General features: G+C 44.6%; 2 long non-coding RNA genes across 2 annotated transcripts; one reads left to right on the forward strand and one right to left on the reverse strand.

Annotated features, from left to right (window-relative positions):
- The first annotated feature begins 2017 nt into the window (after positions 1-2017).
- On the forward strand, positions 2018-2511 carry LOC117516522. The gene is made up of 2 exons (XR_004562446.1): positions 2018-2121; positions 2226-2511. It is a non-coding gene; the product is annotated as an uncharacterized LOC117516522 (long non-coding RNA).
- Positions 2234-22226, reverse strand: LOC117516521. Its single transcript, XR_004562445.1, has 3 exons — positions 22215-22226; positions 16183-16187; positions 2234-2546 (listed from the first exon to the last, which is right to left on the reverse strand). It is a non-coding gene; the product is annotated as an uncharacterized LOC117516521 (long non-coding RNA).
- Positions 22227-22297: the final 71 nt, after the last annotated feature.

Below are 22297 nucleotides of genomic sequence, written 5' to 3' on the forward strand. Positions count from 1 at the left end.
CACAGCTTCTATGAGGAGTACAAAGATGGTGGATGGCTGGCTGAAAGTCCGCGGAGTTAACTTTTCAGCAAAAAAAGAAAGTAAGTTTCTATCTTAAATCATTAAAAAGTTATTTATAACTTAGTAAAACGTGTACCGGCCCCAGAGGGTTAATTAGCAACCTTTAATATATTTGGCTGCAAAACCTGGTATCTCCACCTTCAGTTTGTTTTCAAAACTCAGTAAGTCCATCACTTTAACGTATGCTAATGCTGCATTTACTCATAGGCAAGACGCATTACGAATGTCATATTTGCATCATTCTTGGCACATGTGACTTAAGGCATCTGAATAGGTTTCTTAATAGTGCGTGTTGGTGCATGATATTTGTGATTTTCGTGGAGTATGTTTTTGGCTGTCAAAAAAATTTTACATGAATGTCACACACTACCGTCATTTTGGCTCATGTCGTGGAGGTCACAACTGAGTGTGTTGACCCGTCTTGATTGCGCACAATTAAACCCTGCTGCACTGCATTCAGTTTCATTGCTGCAGTATGCTGAAAGACAGTGATGCCAAGTTGGCTAAAAGTTCACAACTTGACAGAACGTAATGTTGCAATAGCGCGCAACAGCGTGGAACATTACTCTTGACTGTGCGTAATGGTTCCTGATAATGCTCCACCAACACGTTCCATTAATCATAACACGTGGTAACAGGTTGCAGCAGTTCCAGACACCTCTGCCTCAAATCATCACATTCGTGATCAGCAGCCAAGAATGTATACTTCGTGGCATTCATGACGTGCCATCGTTATGTGTAAATGCAGCACCAGAGAAGTTCTCGTGGGCGCCACAATCTTTGCGTCATGTGTCCGAGATACATGCCAGTGAGTGGTACGCTGTTCACTGTATGGTTTTGCACACAAACTGGGATGGTGCTTACGAGGTTCTGCATACAACCTGCATCTTGACTTTCATTTACCATAGGATTTATAGGGTGTTGCAGCAGAATTGATTTTGTTATCGGATACGAGCCTCGGTAAGGTTTCACTTGCAATGGTTATCTCATTTTCTGTGGGCGTGACATTTACGGGGTTTCACACCTGAACTCTTCATATAACTGGGCGTGAGTGGAATTGAACCCTAGACCTTCTTGCTGTGACGGAACACTGCAAGCCACTGATCCAGCATGCTGCCTTTGTTTTGTTTATTTGGTCTTGTTGCCAATATTCCACATTGTTCCTTTTTTCTGAGTCCCTTGGTAACACTCAGTGGTAACTCAAACAATCATGTGTAAATCACAAAAGGTTTGATGATACACACGTGGAGCATAATTCTATATGGACAAAAAGTTAGGATGGGGAAACCAAGCATATGATGATGCATATAAACTCATTTTTCATTGATTTCATTTTTCAACAATGACATCAATGTTTGAAGTGACTGTAATGGAAATCCTGATGGATAGATCGCCCAAAAGTTCATAGTGTGAGAAACACAGAGGGCAGTCCAAATTTGTCCTCATTGGGGATGGGGACAGTTTTCACTCTGAGACTGAAATTTGTATGGAAAGAGATGCAAGTCAGCCCTTACACAGAACTCAACGATTTTTGTTCTCTGAATTAGGGTTAACTGTGGCATTTTTCCTGGACTTTAATGTGATGCAGAACAAGCTTTAGGGTTCCTGAAATGAAAAAAAAAACAAACAAAAAAAAAAACCACACCATTATTTCCCATTAAAACCATTTCTTGGTATTCAGATTTCAGAGTAATTTTGGGTACATTTTTTGAGAAACCCTATCTATATAGGGCAGTGGTGAACAAACTATTCCAGAAAGGGCCAAGAGGGTGCAGGTTTTCTTTGCAGCCACTGATATAGGGTGTCTATATACAGTGGGTTGCAAAAATATTCAGAGACAACCACAAATTTAAATATATTTTATTGGAATTTTATGTGAAAGACCAACAGAAAGTGGTATACAATTGTGAAGTAGAAAGAAAATTATACATGCTTTAAAAACAGTTTTTACAAAAAAAAAAAAAAAAAAAAAAAATGCGGTATGCAAAAGTATTCAGCCCCCCTGAGTCAATACTTTGTAGAACCACCTTTTGCTGCAATTACAGCTGCAAGTCTTTTAGGGTATTTGTCTACCAGCTTTATATTTTGACTTTATATTTAGGGTCATTGTCCCACTAGAAGGTGAACTTCCGCCCCAGCCTCAATTCTTTTTCAGACTCTAACAGGTTTTCTTCCAAGACTGCCCTGTATTTGGCTTCATCCATCTTCCCATCAACTCTGACCATCTTTCTTGTCCCTGCTGAAAAGAAGCCTTCCCAGGGCATGACGCTGCCACCACCATATTTGACAGTGGTATGGTGTGGGTAGTGGGATGGTGTCTTCAGAGTGATGTGCGGTGTTAGTTTTCTGCCACACATAGCGTTTTGCATTTTGGCCAAAATGTTGAATTTTGGTCTCATCTGACCAAAGCACCTTCTTCCACATGTTTGCTGTGTCCCCAACATGGCTTCTGTCAAATTGCAAACGGGACTTCTTGTGGCTTTCTTCTTGCCACTCTTCCATAAAGGCCAGATTTGTGCAGTGCGCAACTAACAGTTGTCCTGTGGACAGATTCCACCACCTGATACCCGTCTGAAACAAGTATCTGGCTCAACCCTAATATGTGTACGTATATATATATATATATATATATATATATATATATATATATATATATATATATATATAAGGCATGGCACAAACTGTATGGACACAAATGCAAACTCACACGACTGACAGAGTTCAAAAAGGGGTTTATTTGGTTCAACAGGCAGGTGGTCGGTACACATGTGGTCCAGCAGCGTGGCAGAAGTAGCAGACAGATGGGAGACTGAGGTGTAGTCAAAAAAAAAAAAAAAGAAAACAGGCACAGGTCAAAGTAGACAGCATAAGGGCAATCAGAGGCAAGACAGACTCGAGGTCAAATACAGGCAAAGTCAAAATACCGACAAGGACAACAGGACAAAACTTGGCACAGGACGGAGGCTGGAAAGTGACACAAAGTCGACGATCTGGCAGTGAGCTGTGAAACTGTGAGGGCTTAAATAACTGGTGGTGTAATCAGTGAAACAAGATGCAGATGTCAGTGAAAGTTCTGGAAGGGGGCGTGACTAGTGAACAAAGATATGCATGGGGCAAGATAGTGAAGGCAGGAAAACAGAGTGGAGTGATGAAAGAGACAAAGACACGTGAGCAGGTGCAAGAGCGGAAGTGGATGAAAACACAGAGCAAAAAAGTAATAGTGAGAGATGAAGACACAAGGGCTGGTGCAGAGGCAGTTAAATAAGAAGGACAAAAACTGAGAACCAAGATAAATCAGAAACCAAGGACAGAATGTGGAACAACCATGACAGGCAACAAACTAAGCATGAACATAAGAACTGAAAACACAAATTAGAAGAGCAAAATAAAACACTGAAAAACAGAGAATAAACAAATCCGGTGACTACAGAATAATGCAATTAATAAAAGATAACTGTGAAACAGAAAAAGCAATAAATAACAAATGGAACATAATCACATAAGAAATGCTTCAAGATAAATGATAACCAAAACCTGTGACTAAAGTATAATACAAACAATGTGACAGAATTAAACTGAAACTAAATCCATATAAGAGAAAGCAAACGATAAATAATACAGCAAAACAATATACGTGGCAAGCAGATGATACACCAAAAATAAATGAAACAAGACAAAACATAACTGAAGCATGACCATGGCAACCTGATATTATATAAATAAAACACAGAAGATTCAGAACATGAACCCATCACAACATAAGATAAGACTTTATTGATCTTACAGTGGAGAAATTCACATGTTACGTCAGCTCTTTAAAAAACACACAAGATGGGTGCGAGTAGAGGGCAGGAATATGACAAAAATAAAGAATAAAAAAAATTCTAAAATTATCTTCCTTTCACCAAAACATCAAATCTAGGCTTTCATCTCAAATGTACTTTCTGTCAAATTGTAGCTGAACTTTCAGGTCTTCTTTTTAAGAAAATCTTCCTCAACACCACTTCATCAGGAAGCTGGATTTTATATTTTTAATTAATTTATATCAAGTTGTAGATATTTGCTTTCAGTTTGAGTTAAGGAACATAATTTTAGAAAAAAAATGTATTTGAAATGGAATAAACAAAATAAATGTGTGAAATACCAAGGTCAGTTTCAGTTTGTACAGGGGTCAAAAGTTAAAATTGCTCCATTAATTTCGCTCCAGCTAAGCTTTGATGCTTGTATCACCATTTGAATGATTGTTTCAGTTATCTGCGGCACTAATAAGTCAACAGAGCATGAAGCAGCTGCTGTCTGTTCGCTAAGGGCCCTGTCGCACTGGCGGTTAGGAGGATTTGCATATGGAATGCGCACAAAAGTGGCCCACATCCGCCAAACAACCGCAATATCCGTGTAACATTCCTGCGTGAGTCGGCCGACATCCGAACACATCCGTGAAAATCCGCAGAGGCACGTATGTCCGCAGCCAGGATTTTTGAGCCTCTCAAAAATCCTGTGATGCGGATGAGATCCGCATCACTTCCTGAACACATACGCAGGACATACACAATCAACGCGCCGCATATCTCCTGTCATCCGCTGATATCCGCAACTGACGGGTTGGCGCGGCTTGGCGGCGGACCAGGACAGCGTGCAAAACAGATATAACGCATGCCCAGCACAGCCACATCACAGTCGCAAATGGTATGTCGCGCATGCAGACAGAGTGGGCACGGATGAAGCGAGTGTATCACGGCCGCTGTGCATCCGATATGTGATCATACGCGGATGCATTACAAAACATATAAATGCCGGCCAGCACCAGCCCAGCTGTGGATACTGATCCCGGCAGGCCTGTTTGCGCTTCCTTTGTGTCTGCATTGCAAATGCCGCGCATGCGCACCACCACTGCAGTTCCCGCCACGCATGTGCACTGGGTCCCCATTGCAGCCATTGTGCTGCCGTGTTCGTCGCTCTGCGTCCGATCCCTCTCCTCTATCCATGTGTTTTATACATCTGTGTTTGGCTGTTGTGTTTCTGCAATGGCCGCGATACGTTCCACTACATTTACCAGCTGTGCCCCTCATTTTCAGACTTAATTTGGTCACTCAATCTTGCTATAGATGGCACCACTTAACTGCAGTTTTTTCCTGTTGAAGCACATTTGCCATTCCATTGTTTTAAGTTTTCAATTCAGTAAAAGAATGTCATATCTTACATTTTCATTAGTTTCAAAGGCAACAAATGTAAGTACATACACTATAGCACAACTAGAATGATATCTTTATTTCTCCGATACCCTCACTGTGGTTCTTAAAGCCATAATAATAATAGCTTAAGCCAACATATGTAATTACTGTGTGCTGCCATCTTTTAGCAGATCACCAAACTTACTGCATCAACTCTGTTGTGTGCTAGTTCCTCTGAGGTTTGTACATGAACACATAAACAAGGGTTCAGTTACCTCAATTTCAGAAATAAAATTTTGCTTTGAAACCCTGAACAGATTATGCATGTAAGAAAAATATTTCTACAGCTGACTCTAGTGTGAATATAACACTGAAGATCAGGTGAACCTTGGAAAGACACAGACAACAAATCATTGACCCCGACTACTTTACCGGACAACACAAAACCTGCCCCAGACTACATTTTGTAAATGATCAGATGTGGCTGCAAAAGTGAAACCCCCTGTAACACCAAGAGATGTAGCTGTAAACCCTTACCTTGTACAATGTTTTGTGCATGCTTCAAGGTAGGATGCTCAAGACAGCAGTAGCCTGAACTATCCATCATGCTTCATGTGATTCTCTCAATGTCATGTGACCTGTAGTACCAGAAAAAGTGTTTCCATTGCAGTTTTGTGAAATAAAGCTGTTTCACATATTCTGAAAAGCCATTTCATGCGAGGATAAAAACTTTCAGGACATTTCAGAGGTTTTTGAAATGCATATTTCCATTCACTGGATTTTCAGTTTGCTACTTTAAACTGTGCAATTTTGAGGGCAAGAAAAACTCACCTATTGTCAAACCCTACAGTTCAGACAGAATATTGAGACGTTACGACAATGTGCAAACCACTGGTACCACTTAAGAACAGGAATACCAGATTACACTTTGCCAGAAATCATCTAAAAAAGCATGCACAGTTGTGGAACAAGGTTCTTTGGACTGATGAACCCAAGATTAACTTGCATGAGAATGAAAAGTAACAGTTCATGACCGGAATTATTTTCCTTCTTGCACATCTTCATCAAATGCTCGAGGAGGACTGGAATATCATGTGACACACCAGTTAAACACATAATTGCAATTACCCCCCCAAGATGGGCTGGAAATATTTCCTTTCATGTACATCTTCCTATCAGTGGACAGAACATTGTGTGAAGGTTGACTAAAATCAGCCTAATGGTTTTGGAGGAGATGCACTTACAAAATTCATGGACAGATAGATGGATGGCTTGGTGATTCCTACTGTCTCCCCACAAGTTGTTCTTTGGGGTGAGTATAAATGAATAACAATGTCATATTATCTTATCCATATATCCATATCCAACTGGGAAAGCAGCATTTTCCATTTTAAAATGTAATTTATAAACACACTGACTAAATCCAGTTTTCACAGCAGTGCAGCTTTGTGAAGCACATAAATACAGTGTCAGCTCTCCTATTAAATGAAAATATTAAGTGGAACCATTTAGAATACAGCTGACCTTTTGTTTTTCTTCTTTCATTTCGTCATTACATTTGGCAACTTTTGAAAAAGAACATTTCCATCAAATGCTCCATCTATTAATGCACGCTATTACAATATTTTATCTTACTGTTTCGTTTCACTCAAATGCTGAAGACAAAAGTTTGCGGTGTTAAGGTCCGGTGATTAAGCACTCTTTCCTGTTTGATTTGAATTTTTTTAAGATTATAATTTTATCCCTGTGGTGGTTGCTCTCATTTCTGTACCTGGCATCATGTCACAGTTAATGTATTTCAGCAGAAATCAGTAATACAATCTATAACCCAAATTCAAACTCAGATTAACCCTTGAGTGACCAAGCTACTTTAGTGACTAATATGATCGAGTGGTGCCATTGACATTATATTGGAATACTTCTGTATAAATGACTGTTTTTGGGTTCTTCATATTTATTTCACTCTGTAATATATTTGTCCAGTTTGGTGGGCTCTGGGTCTCATCACTGCTTTTTGCAGATGATGTGGTCCTGTTGGCTTCATCGGCCGGTGACCTCCAAGACTCACTGGATCAGTTCACAGCCGAGTGTGAAGCGGCTGGGATGAGGATCAGCACCTCTAAATCTGAGGCCATGGTTCTCAGCAGGAAACTGATGGATTGCCTACTCTGGGTAGGGAATATGGCCTTGCACCAAGTGAAGGAGTTCAAGTACCTCGGGGTCTTGTTCACGAGTAAGGGGACGACAGAGTGTGAGATTGGCCAGAGAATTTCGCTACAGGGGCGGGATTGCATTCGCTCTACCGTACTGTTGTGACGAAAAGGGAGCTGACCCAAAAGGCGAAGCTCTTGATCTACTGGTCAATCTTCGTTCCTACTCTCACCTATGGTCATGAATGTTGGGTCATGACCAAAAGAACTAGATTGCGGGTACAAGCGGCCGAAATGGGCTTCCTCAGGAGGGTGGCTGGTGTCTCCCTTAGAGGTACATAGGATGAGAAGTTCAGTCGTCCGTGGGGAGCTCGGAGTAGAGTCGTTGCTCCTTCACATTGAAAGGAGCCACCTGAGGTGGTTCGGGCATCTGGTAAGGATGCCTCCTGGGCGCCTCCCAAGGGAGGTGTTCCAGGCATGTCCATCTGGGAGGAGACCTCGGGGAAGACCCAGGACTAGGTGGAGAGATTATATCTCCACAATGGCCTGGGAACACCTTGGGATCCCCCAGTCAGAGGTGGTCAATGTGGCACGGGAAAGGGAAGTCTGAGGTCCCCTGCTGGAGCTGTTGCCCCCGCGACCGAAACCCGGAAAAGTGGTTGAAGATGAGATGAGTAATGAGTGATATATTTGTCCATCGTCCTTTTCATCCTCACTCTGGGCATCAAGAATCAGTCTCAATGCTTGTGCAGCTGTAAATATTGATATTCTAGGACTGTTGGCCATCCTTCTTTGCAAAACAGTTAAAAAAATGATTAGAGTTAGCAAATTACAATACGATCTGAAGCTATAATGTCGAAAATCTCATAGATCTTCTCTGGGTCATAAGTGACGCCATGCAATTTTGGATTATACTTGCCACACAGATCAGCCGATCCTTGCAAAATTCTATGAACAAATGCAGGACAAGTAGATTGACAAATTCATGGTAGGAACCATTTTTCCAATTAAAATTTGAAAAATGGTGCACAAAAATTCATGCCGGGGGTCATAAATGACCCTACTCGGTCGCTTAATGATTAAACAGACGAGCCTGTAAAAGTAGTGATACGATAGTAAGTAGCCATACTATATATGACTGCTTATTTGTCAGTAGGATATTAAAAAAGACATGAACTCATCTGCAAACCAGAGCTGAAATTTCATGTTTACTTTTGATAAAGTCCTGTTTGCCATACTACCATGAAGCTGTGACTGGTGATGTGACAGTTAAAAGCTGCACTACACATAACTTCTCTACTCACAATCACAGTCGAACCAGGCAGAATGTCAAAAAAGCCATAATTCGTGGGAGGGAATAACTTCATTTCAATTGATAATATACATCAATTCTTGCAAGTCAGACTTGAAAAACATTTCAAAACAAAGATGCAGACACAAAGACACAGACACTAAACCATCGACTGTACAACACTGAAAAGATATTTTCAAATTGAGGATACCAAACAATGAAATGTTTAAGGTGTTATTTTGTTCCATTTTTCCTGCAAAAGAATCTTAGTGTGCAACAGAGTCATTATGGTTGCATTTTTTCAAAATTCCCCCTACATTCTCTACTGGAGACAGGTCAGGATTGTAGGCAGACCAGTGCAGTACCTGTATCCACTTCCACAGCCATGCTTTTCTAATCTGTGCAGAATCTTGTTGAAAAATGAATGGATGTCCCTGAAAAAGCTGTCATCTTGAAGGCAGTGTATCCATCCATCCATTTTCTAAACCTGCTTATTCTATAAAAATGCATGGACATAGGGGAGGTGATGGTCTAGTGAATAAGCATTGGGCTTGAGACCAGAAGATCCTCAGTTCAAATCCCAGCCTAACTGGAAAATCACTAAGGGCCCTTGGGCAAGGTCTTTAATCCCCTATTGCTCCCGGTGTGTAGTGAGCACCTTGTATGGCAGCACCCTGACATCGGGGTGAATGTGTGGCATTACTGTGAAGTGCTTTGAGCGTCTGATGCAGATGGAAAAGCGTTATATAAATGCAGTCCATTTATCGATGGAAACAATGTCTTGAAAGCAGCATAATCACTCATTCTAATCCAATTACATTTTTTCTGCGAATGTGATTGGTTAATTGTGTGAGAATTCAGATGGTATAATATCGGGATAACGGTGACAAAACATTCAACCATTTCACATTTTCCATTTTCTGCACCCTGGACTGGTGTTCTGATGAGATGTCATTCCTGTCCTCCATGCATACTGCGTATGCGCAGTACTGTTGGGACGTGGAACTGTCGATTTATGCGACGGGATGCACAATTCGACAGAACACCGGCCGCGCGCTCTGCTAGCTGTTAGCTGAGAGAAAGTCGCCTACTGCTGCCGCCAAAATGGGTGAATTTAAGCTATCATATGAAAGTATTGATGTGGATTCTGATACAGAATTACCATTTCACATTTGATGGATTTTCACGTTTCATGGATTACTCGCAACCTGACCGCTGTTGGAGCGACGCTGCCTCGACGGTAAGCCTCGTCAACCGAATTATCTACAGAAAAATAAACCGTGCAAACAATGGAATTGGATTAGAATGGGAATAACCCCCTGTCTGATGCTTTGCGGACGTTCATGCTGTTATATAGTCACAAATACCCATTTTATGTAAAGCTCAATTTGCGACCATATAACCAGCATGAACGTTTGCAAATCAGACACAACAGGGTTATTCCCAAATTCATTCATTTTCTATACCCACTTACTTCATTCAAGGGTGACGGGGTGGGGTGGGGGCATGGACAGAAGCCTATCCCAGCAGTCATAGGGCAAGAGGTGGGGTACACCCTGAATAGGATGCCACTCTATCACAGGGCTACATATAGACACAAACAAATTCATGCCTATGGTCAATTTAAAGTGTCCAATTTGCCTAACCTGCATGTCTTCAGAAGTGGGAGGAAGCTGCAGCACCCGGAGGGGACCTACACAAACACGGGGAGACACAAAGAAAGGACCAGGTGGGAACTGTTTCCAGGATGTTCTTGCTGTGAGGCAAAAGTGTTAACCACTAAGCAACTGTGTGGCCCAAAAGTTAAACAGTGTTATAATAAAAAATGAAGCTTACAGCAAAATAATTGGGGCTCAAGGCATTTAGCCATAGGCTCAATCTAAATACTTAATAAACAACATCATTATTATTACATTTCAGAAAACCCTGTGAAGATTAGGCAGCTGTGATAGTATTGTTCGACTATCAGTCTTGCCTGAAGTATTTTTCCTGAGCAGTTAAAACCATAGCCAGAAGCTTTGTACGGTTCCATGTTTAACACGTGCAGGTTAAATCATGACACAGAGAAATGTTTACCCTCTGTTCTGCAATCAGAGTAAAACAAGCAAAACACTCAGTAATAATTATACCACATATATCTTACAGATATGTAAGGTAATATTTCCCTTGCCTTGAAGACAGACCTGACTGAAAAGCTATTCATTCATTCATCTTCTACCGCTTAGTCCAATTAAGGGTCGCGGGGGCTGGAGCCTATCCCAGCAGTCATAGTGCACGAGGCGGTGTACACCCAGGACAGGACGCCAGTCTGTCGCAGGGCCACAAACAGACAAACAAACATAAAACCGGAGGAAACCGGAGCACCCAGAGGAAACCCACGCAAACACGGGGAGAACATGCAAATTCCACACAGAAAGGCCACGGGAATTGAACCCACAACCTTCTCGCTGTGAGGCAACAGTGCTAACCACTAATCCACCGTGCTGCCACCGAAAAGCTATTATCTGAATGAAATCTTTATTACACATTTATTATAACTTGGTGGAGCTCATTCCAAATACAAATCTGAAGAAATGTTACATTACTAAATTTTTATATTTGCTATCAAACATCATTTTCCTGAATCAAGAAAATCAGTTTGACAAACCAGCTTCTTGCAGACATATGAGGACACTGTGACAAGAACCTTATACAAGTGCATCATAGAGGTAACTGTCTGATAGGGAATCAAACCAGTGACTGAGCCCGCTTGCCTGCAGGCCACCACCTCAGGACTAAAGTGACAAATATGTAGGTGATGAAGATGGGAATAGTAGTGATATTGAGGTGGTCCACATGGTTCTCCGTTCATGGTACCTGTTCCATCACCAGGATCCTGCCGTCTCACAGTAGTGAATGCATTTTGTAACCTGCTAGTGTGACATTCCAATAACAACTTTTCCGCCTGTTGTCTCTCTTTCATTTGAAAGCTGTATCCTCACAATCAAACTGGTGCCACAATGCCAACCATTATGTAATGTTGGCCCTACCATCTTTATTTATTCAGATTTTAGAAGGACTCCACAACAAATTGTAATAAGAACCCCCCCCCAAAAAAAGAGTGAAACAATTAATAGTACACATTGTAAAATGTACCAGCAGGATTACTTTCCTGGCAATAAGAGTTCTCCAAACATAATCAATGAATCACTATTCAATATCACAATTTTACCCAGTACAGGGTACAATAGCATGTCGCTGTGCAATGTCACTAAAATTTCAACTAATTTAACTTTTCTAACCTCTCAATCAGGGGCGTAGGTTTGCATATGGACCATAGGGACAAGTCACAACCAATATTTTGGGATGGCAAAATAGTCCCTACCAATATTTAGAATTTTTTTTATATAACAAAATCATTCACTATTTTTTTGCGAACTCGATACTATAATTTTAGTCGTCACGTTTTGTGTTTTCGACGTGCCAGAGTGACAGGGTTACCCATGTTGCAATTTCATTAGCTCACGTTCTTCTCACATGGACGTAAACAAAGCGCATCTCGTGGCAGGCAGTGCTTAATTTGTAAAGTGGGAGGTCCCAGAGCGCAGAGGATGGGTGGCTCCGGTGCAGTGTTGCCAGATGTACGATAATTATCGTATTTGTACGATAGTTTTGCCCTCTGTACGATGTACGATCAAAAAATGTACGATCAATAAATGTACGATCAATAATGGGAAAAAATCCAATATGTACGATAATTTCAGTTGGTTGCCCAAACACGCATCTCTCTCTGACACCCAAGAATCATTTTGCAGGTGTTGCACTCAGGCGGCATCAAATGCTGGCTTTGGGCGACCGGGACAAAGTCATTTGAAAGCCCGCCCCCTCTCCATACAAAGTAATGAGTTCCCATCCAATTTTTACCATGACAGGAAGATTCCCCAACCAACATTTTTTTTTTCGAAACTTTATTTCAACAAATGCAATAACAAACGAACAAAACACAAGAGCAGAGAGATATACAAGAAGAATAAAAAAAAGTTAAAGTTCCTTATGGAGGTGTCAACATTTTTTTCTGTGTTCAACAAAATCTGCACAAGTGGCCATGGCATCGGATGACGACAGCGACCTCGAGGTTGAATTCGACTCTTTCTAGTCTGGTAATTAACACGTTTGTGTCCCTTCACAGAAAAAAAAAATCTTTCTAGTCTGGTAGTGCATTTGCTTGTGCATTTGCGTCCTTTTTGTGCCATAGTTTCCCCATTACTATAATTACTGTTTAAAAATGTGACATAAAATTCTTTGTAAATTAAAAAAAAACGCTAAAATAGCTACGTTGTATGCGTTTTGTTTGTGTACGATAATTTCTCCCAAAATACGATAATTTTGAGGTTTTGGTACGATAGTTTCATATTTCATATCTGGCAACACTGCTCCGGTGCAGAAAAACAAGAAGGGCGGGGGCTTGCGAACAATGCTGTGCGCCACACTTAAAATAAACTGCACACCCACACAAACATGCACACACACCTTCACAAATGACACTAACACCCTGCCTTTTCCTCAAAAATTACTACATTTATGTTTGCTGTCTGTCTCTGTACTTTTCTGTCACTTTTGCGCTCTTTTCATACTTTTCCCTCGTTTCAAAAGTCACCGAACGCACTTTACCGTAATATATGCAACATATAGCATACTGTTGGAAAGCACGGGTTCTTGGCTTGCTGTCAGTGTTGAAATTTTTCAGCGTGAGGGCTTACATGAGAACTTACGGTAATGAGAATCAGCGGCGCACTAGTGTGAAACTTCCATGTTTTTCCTCTGCGTTATGACATCACAGGCTTACGTTTACCGTAATACACCCTATATATCATTGTAAAGCCCTTTTTTTTGTTGGCAAATTAGGTTGCCAGATACCTACAACTGCATTATTGATGAAGAGAATAGATTATACATCTTGGTTGCAAAAACTTTTTTTTTTTGTTAGCTCCACAAGTATTTTTTTTTGTTGTCTTGTTCTCTCAGGTGTAGGCCTATAGAATAGATTCGTGATTTTGGGTGCAATTTTGTTATTTAAGCTATTTGTTTGTCTGCCTACACACTTAATAATGTAAATAAAGTGTTAAATTATTCAGCATTATGTCGTCATATGTTATGTATTATGCTGTACTTGTGCGTCTAATGGTATGAGTGGGTTAGGGGGTGGTGGTGGTGGGCAGGGGGGCGGGGGGGTGGTATTGTCCCTACCAAAGCTGAGACCAAACCTACGCCCTTGCTCTCAATAACTGCATTTTCCCTAATCACATGTAGAGTTCTTAATGTTTTATGAGCATTAAGGCATATCCATTAGAAAGAGTACAAAAATTCAGACCCCACACTAGGTGCACCAAAAGTGGGAACAAGTATGCCTAACATTTACTTTGTAAGGCAAGACAATAAATCAGTAATAAATAGAAATGGTAAGGTAGAGTATGGTAATTTAGCAGATTCTCTTTATAAACAGCGTTATAGAATAAAAGACTTGTGAGGGAAGCAAGACAAAGATGACAACTGTGAGGGGTTACAAGGTTTTGTGAATGAGACTGAAAAAACTGAGCGTTGGACAACTTTCGTCTGTTGCCTCACCAGTTGCTGCTGCTTGATGGTAGAGTTGCACAAGTAAGACAGTTTTAAAACAAAACAGATCAAATCTTGAGTCTGCATGTCTTTTCTAGCAAATGGAAGCTATTTTCTTGTCATATTTGGGGGATTGTTTATTTCGTTAAGTTCTTCTTTGTATCAGTCTACCATGAATGATGCAACAACAGACGAAAATGTGCTTTGCCGTCAGCGTTTGTCACTGGGTTTTTTGGTGGTTTCTCTCCGTGTGTGTGTTTATTCTTTTTTATCCTTCTGCTCACCCTCCCAGTTGTCACCATTTTACTCACTACACCTACCACTCATTCTCTCATCACCTTATACGAAATGAATTCCAGTTTCTAACATACTCCTCCGTCAGTTCATTTGGTTCATTTCCCTCTTGCACCATTTGTCGCTCACCACTTTGTTCACCACCTCTTGTCTCCACTATGTTACAAGTTGTCATCCACCTATGTCCTCTACTCACCACCTTCCACCTTCTCTGTAGTCCTGGCCTGTCTCGCTGCTTGTCTTCCTGTTGTCCTCTTAGCTCCATCCAGCTCAGGCTCAGTTAGTCAGCTCTGTGTCTTTACTCTCTCAACTTGCTCCTAGAAGAGGTTAAGCTGGACGTATGACTGCCTGGAGGGGAGAACCTGCCATTTTCTTGGAAAAAACAATCTATATTTTCCATTCTCCCACTCAAATGGCCTCATTTGTAAAATGTTTTCATGTATAAAAATGTATGTGCCAACTCCATAGCACCCACAAAGAAATGAAAAATGATCTCTGATGCACTGAGGACTGGATCTTTCAAATGAGCAAAATAACACATATTTTCCATTTAATATGTTTAATGTAAGGAATGTGCAGCTTGAGGTGTGATTACATACCCGAGTATGCAAAATACTGAGAGGAGAACATGTATAGTCAGGGGCGGTCCTGGAGGCGGGCCGACCAGGCAGCCGCCCGGGGCGATATCGCGGGGGGGGCACAACCGTGCGGGGAAAAAAAAAAACCCTGTCCAAAAAAAAAAAAAAAAAAAAACGGGGTGGGGGGGTTGTCCTGAAAGGGGGGGAGGGCCGTGGTTACAACGCGCTCACTTTTGTTCAGAATCAGCTTCTTATCACTGGTAACGACGCGGCTTTCCCCTCACTCATTCTCGCAGCTTCACAGTGCTTTAAACGGTCCACAGAGTTCAATAGCGACACAAAGCATGCAGCGAAACGAGACGAGTCATTGGATAAATGCTGGGCTTTGTCCCGCCCATCGGACATTCAGCGTGTCTGGGGGTCTATGGGGCAGTGGGCTGGCCTCGGCAGGCCCGGACGTTCAGCTTCTGCATGATGATTGGATGATCTGTCTGAGGCTGAATCCCTTTTTGATTGACAGTGAAATGAGCGAATCAGCGATCTTTTGGTGTAAACATCCATGGGAGCATTTTCATTCTGTTCTGAGTTGAACCTGAGACTTTCCTAATCCTCTTAGTGGCATTTTCTTTGTTAAAAATGACTAGCGACAAATCGAGCTTCTATTTCTGGTGTTTTTTTTTTTTTTTGTAGCTGCTTGTGTTTGGAGACTGACTTCTATCACTCTTTCTGACTTCTATCGCAGTTTCTGTCCCTACAGAGCAGCGGGTGCTGCTGAGCTCCTCCACCGTCACAAAGCACTCACAGGCGGACACACTTCACACGAGCCTCGCGCCAGTCCCAGCTAGCGAGCTAGCTAGGTAGCAAGCTGCACATAATGGCAGACAATTTGAATGTTGTGGACCGGATTTTGGTGAAGCCATTTGATAGTCTTCTTTACGAAGAAGCCATGGCTGCTGTCATGGCTTCAGCTGTCAATGGTTTGCAGGCCGGAGTTAAAGCAATAGCCCCCTGTGCAATGTTTGTGTATTGCTATGCACACAGACTGAATCTGGTTCTGTCTCAGGGGGCTAAATGCTTATCTGAGTGCAGAATATTTTTTGCATCACTCTCTGGGTTTGCCACATTTTTCTCAAAATCCACAAAGAGGATGTCTTTTCTTGAGTCTGCAGGCTGCTCAAGGTTGCCCAGAAATGCTCCTACTCCATGGAATTTCACATCACGGATAGTGAGCACTGTGGCAAACAATTATGATGCCCTCCTGCTAACTTTTGAGATGATCATTGCAGATAAGTCCATGGATGATGACACAGACTGTGCCAATTTCTTTGTGTTTGTTATTGCAGTAGTCATTAAAACCGGAAATTTGTTCTTGAAAATAGCTGTTGTGAGTTAATTTGTGGGATTGTGGGTGTTCTGGACGAAGTTAGTGTTTTCATGGGTGGTGGGGCGGAGGTGGTGGCCATGTTAGTGTGCACGGGGGGGGGGGGGGGGGGGGGGGCACGCAGGGGGTTTCGCCCAGGGAGTAAATCACTCTAGGACCGCCACTGTGTATAGTAAATAGGTTAATTTTGGAAACACAATGTGAGCCCAAAACAAATTGAAGGGGCTAATAATTGAGTCTGTATATAATAATTGAGTCTGTATTTTGCCCGTTTGAAAACAGTGTGCTAACTGTTCAAGATCATTTCCTGTGAGTTCTTTGGGGTATGCATTTCTTTATTTTCATTCAATAATCTTCACTAACAGAACACAACAGTATTAAACATTAATGAACTGTTGCCTATTCACAACAAAAAGAATGCACACATTCTTCTAAGCAACACATATGAGAGCTGAAACATCATGTCAGCACCATGGACAACTCTGCTTACAAAGTACACAAATCTGTATGATTCACATTCTATGTCATGTCCTCTCCATTTATGTGAACATGAAGATAATATATTAAATACATATCATATTTTGTTAAACTCTGTGTGTGTGTATTTTAATTTGTGCATTTGTGCATGTGGCTGATTGTTCATTTTTTTCTACTGTCATTAGCATGCATTAGCATTTTTACTGTCATTAGCATGTGCAAATTCATCATTTACATACTGCTGTCTATGTCATGCCACCACCTGCTGCAATTTGCACACTTATTAAAACACCTGCAAAATGTTCACCACCCCAATGTTAAAATTTTAGAATGCCCACACAATTTAGTACTTGTTATATGGGATCTTTTTAAATCAGGCCCAAAGTGTAGAGGAAACCGGGGCATGGTGAATCATGGAGCACAGTGAATCAGTAGCTATATCTGCAAAACTACATACATATTTGCCGCAGTTATGCCATATTTTTGTGCATAAAGACATCCTCCTTATAAATTAGTGTTTTGTTTTTGGATACATTAAGGGTAAAACTAAGCGGCAAGTGAAGTCAGTTTTTTCCTATGAAAAGTAAATTTTGTGGATGTCAGCATCTTTGTATTTATTTCTCACAACAGAGGAAAGGTGGCCCAAAAAATTGTTATTAGTTAGAAGACTACCCCGTCCAACGGATGAGCATGTGTTATGTCTTCTCCAGACTATTAGCTATTTGATAACATGATTCATGTGTGTCACATGCACCCGGGGCACAGTGAATCAGTCTAGAAAGTAATTTACTAAGCCCCAGTATCAAGTGGATGACAAATATTACTTGTTGAAGCTTGTACATTTATTTTCCATGAAATACTTCTATAATTTGTGTATATAAACAACTGTTTTCTGTTGTGAAAGTGTAGGAACACGGACCCACAACAGGGGGCGCAATGAATGGACAATGGAGGAAGTAAAAAACAAGATTTACTACTGAAACAAGCACGAGTAGTATAACAAACACAATGTTTAGGGTCGAATCCGCTGGTGTCGTGTGGGCAGGCTCGAAGATAGGAGACGTCCGTCTCAGTCGAACCGGAACCACCCAGATCTCCACTGCCACCGAACCCCGGAAATACTGGAACCGCCAAGTCCCGAATTCCCAGGTGGCCACTGCCTCCGCTCGTCGGATCCGGTACTGCTGGCAGGAGAGAGCAAGAACACACAGGAGTGGATGAACGCACCCAGTACAGAGAGGGGAGAAGCCGCCTCCACCTCTTGGCAAAGTTCAGCAGGAAGGTGAGTACTTATCCAAAGAAGGAGGGTCTCAGTAGTCACCAGTCCTGAAAGGTTTAACAAGTTTATCAATCACAGAATATGCTGCAGAGAATGTTACCTTGGTCTTAGGCGATATCTCGGCACTGAGGTGGAGACGCCGTCCTCCTGATATACCTCGGTGCTGAGTAGAAACAGCTGTGTTTGGTGATGGGTGACAGCTGTCACCCAGATTACTCCCATGATGCGGTAGCGCCCTCTGGTGCCTGGAGCCCGCACTCCAGGCAGCGCGCCCTCTGGTGGTGGTGGGCCAGCAGTACCTCCTCTTCAGCGGCCCACACAACAGGACCCCCCCCTCAACGGGCGCCTCCTGGCGCACGACCGGGCTTGTCCGGATGGCGTCGGTAGAAGTCGGCCAGGAGGGCCGGGTCCAGGATGAAGCCCTTCTTCACCCAGGAGCACTCCTCGGGGCCGTACCCCTCCCAGTCCACCAGATACTGAAAACCCCGGCCCATCCGACGGACGTCAAGGAGCCGGCGGACAGTCCAAGCCGGTGCTCCGTCGATGATCCGGGCAGGAGGCAGTGCCGGACCCGTGGTGCAGAGGGGTGAGGTGTGAATAGGCTTGATCCGGGAAACATGGAACACTGGATGGATCCGCAGTGAGGCCGGAAGCTGGAGCCTCACTGCGGCGGGGTTGATGACCTTGAGGATTTTATACGGTCCGATGTATCGTTCTTGCAGTTTAGGTGAGTCAACCTGTAGGGGAATGTCCTTGGTGGATAACCAGACCTCCTGCCCAGGACGATACTTGGGGGCCGGGGCTCGTCGCCGGTCTGCATGTTTCTTCGCCCTCGTCCGGGCCTGCAACAAGGCAGAGCGGGCGGCCCGCCACACCCGACGGCACTTCCGTAGGTGGGCCTGGACCGAGGGCACACCGACCTCTCCCTCAACCACCGGAAACAAGGGGGGCTGATACCCCAAGCACACCTCAAACGGGGAGAGGCCGGTGGCTGATGACACTTGACTGTTGTGGGCGTACTCGATCCAGGCCAGGTGGGTACTCCAGGCCGTCGGGTGCGCGGCTGTCACACAGCGAAGTGTCTGCTCCAGTTCTTGATTCGCCCGCTCTGCCTGCCCGTTGGTCTGGGGATGGTACCCAGACGAGAGGCTGACCGTGGCCCCCAGTTCCCGGCAGAAACTCCTCCAGACATGCGAGGTGAACTGGGGACCGCGATCGGAGACGATGTCTGATGGTATGCCATGCAGACGGACGACGTGGTGGACCAGGAGGTCCGCTGTCTCCTGGGCTGTAGGGAGCTTCGGGAGGGCCACGAAGTGGGCCGCCTTGGAGAAACGGTCCACTATCGTGAAGATAACAGTGTTTCCCTGGGACGGCGGGAGACCCGTGACGAAATCCAGGCCGATGTGGGACCAGGGGCGATGAGGCACAGGCAATGGCTGTAGTTGCCCTGAGGTCTTTCTATGATCGGCCTTGCCCCTGGCGCAGGTGGTACAGGCCTGGACGTAGTCCCGGACGTCGGTCTCCAGGGATGCCCACCAGAAGCGTTGCCGGACGACTGCCACGGTCCTTCGCACCCCTGGGTGACAGGAGAGCTTAGAACCGTGACAGAAGTCCAGGACTGCGGCCCTAGCTTCTGGTGGGACGTACAGTCTGTTCTTTGGTCCGTTTCCGGGGTCCGGGACACGGGTCAGGGCCTCCCGGACGGTCTTCTCCACGTCCCAGGTGAGGGCGGCCACGATAGCGGACTCCGGGATGATGGGATCCGGGGGATCCGACGGTTCCATTTTGACCTCATCTTCGTGCACCCGGGACAATGCATCCGATCTCTGATTCTTGGTCCCGGGGCGGTAGGTAATCCGGAAGTCAAAACGGCCAAAGAACAGTGACCAGCGGGCTTGCCTGGGGTTCAGACGCTTGGCGGTTCTGATGTACTCCAGGTTCCGATGGTCAGTGAAAACCGTGAATGGCACGGCTGTTCCCTCCAACAGATGTCTCCACTCTTCGAGGGCCTCTTTCACAGCAAGGAGTTCCCGATTGCCGACGTCATAATTCCGTTCAGCGGGGGTCAACCTGCGAGAAAAATAGGCACACGGGTGAAGGACCTTATCGGTCTTCCCGCTCTGGGAGAGCACCGCTCCTATCCCTGAGTCCGAGGCATCCACTTCAACCACTAACTGGCGGCTAGGATCGGGCTGCACCAGAACTGGTGCAGACGAGAAGCGCCATTTCAACTCCTTGAACGCGGCCTCGCACCGGTCCGACCAGGTGAAGGGAACTTTTGGAGAGGTCAGGGCTGTCAGGGGGCTAACTACCTGACTGTAGCCCTTGATGAACCTCCTATAGAAATTAGCAAAACCGAGGAACTGTTGCAGCTTCCTACGGCTTGTTGGTTGGGGCCAATCTCTCACCGCCGCAACCTTGGCCGGGTCCGGGGCGACGGAGTTGGAGGAGATGATAAACCCCAGGAAGGACAAAGAAGTGCGGTGGAACTCACACTTCTCGCCCTTCAAAACAGACGGTTCTCCAACAACCGCTGCAGAACCTGACGGACATGCCGGACATGAGTCTCAGGATCCGGGGAAAAGATGAGTATATCGTCTAGATATACGAAGACGAACCGGTGCAGGAAGTCCCGCAAGACATCGTTTACCAACGCTTGAAAAGTCGCGGGAGCATTAGTGAGACCGAACGGCATGACCAGGTACTCAAAATGACCTAAGGGGGTGTTAAATGCCGTCTTCCATTCGTCTCCCTTCCGAATCCGAACCAAATGATACGCATTTCTAAGATCCAGCTTGGTGAAGATTTTGGCTCCATGCAAGGGAGTGAACACTGAATCCAACAAGGGCAACGGGTATCGGTTGCGAACCGTGATCTCGTTCAACCCCCTGTAATCAATGCATGGACAAAGCCCGCCATCTTTTTTACCCACAAAAAAGAAACCTGCGCCCATCGGTGAGGTGGAATTCCGGATCAATCCGGCAGCTAATGAGTCCCGGATATAGGTCTCCATTGATTCGCGTTCCGGCCGTGAGAGGTTGTACAGCCTACTGGACGGGAACTCACTGCCTGGAACCAAATCAATGGCACAATCGTACGGACGGTGGGGAGGAAGCGTGAGAGCCAGATCCTTGCTGAACACGTCAGCGAGGTCATGATACTCCGCTGGCACCGCCTTCAGATTGGGCGGGACTCGGACCTCCTCCTTAGCTTGGGAGCCGGGAGGAACCGAGGAACCGAGACACTCCCGATGGCAGGTTTCGCTCCACTGAACCACTACCCCGGACGGCCAATCAATCCGGGGATTGTGCTTAAGCATCCATGGAAACCCTAAAACCACACGGGAGGTGGCCTGAGTCACAAAGAACTCGATCACCTCCCGGTGGTTACCTGACACCACCAGAGTTACTGGAGGTGTCTTGTGCGTGATTGGTGGGAGTAGGGAGCCATCTAGTGCCCGAACCTGCACAGGCGAGGTAAGAGCCACCAGAGGGAGCCCTATCTCCCTGGCCCATCTACTGTCAAGCAGATTCCCCTCAGAGCCCGTGTCCACCAGTGCTGGGGCCTTCAGGGTTGAGTCCTCGAACAGGATCGTGACTGGGAGTCGTGTAGCAATGTGGGTGTGTCCCACGTGAATGTTTTGGCCCACCCCTGGCCCAGTCTCTAGGGGCGGGCGTTGGAGTTTAACCGCTCGGGGCAGTCGTTTGCCATATGCTCACTCGAGCCACAAACATAACAAGCTCCGTGGGCCCGCCTCCTTTGTGCTCCAGGTGCCCTAAATGTTGCCCTGCTCGTGTCCATAGCTTCGTCAGCAGGGGGAGCCATAGGCGCACGGAGCGCAGGAACAGAGGAGCGTGGGGAGGGCGGAGCTCGATCGGACCCGGAAGGGAGAGGGACGACGCGTGCCTGGCCACGCCCTTCGCCTCGTTCCCGACGGCGTTCTTCTAACCGGTTGTCGAGTCGTATGACTAGATCGATAAGCCCATCTAAATCCCGCGGTTCGTCCTTAGCCACCAGG

The sequence above is a fragment of the Thalassophryne amazonica genome, chromosome 9 (genome assembly GCF_902500255.1).
Source record: "Thalassophryne amazonica chromosome 9, fThaAma1.1, whole genome shotgun sequence".
NCBI lineage: Eukaryota > Metazoa > Chordata > Actinopteri > Batrachoidiformes > Batrachoididae > Thalassophryne > Thalassophryne amazonica.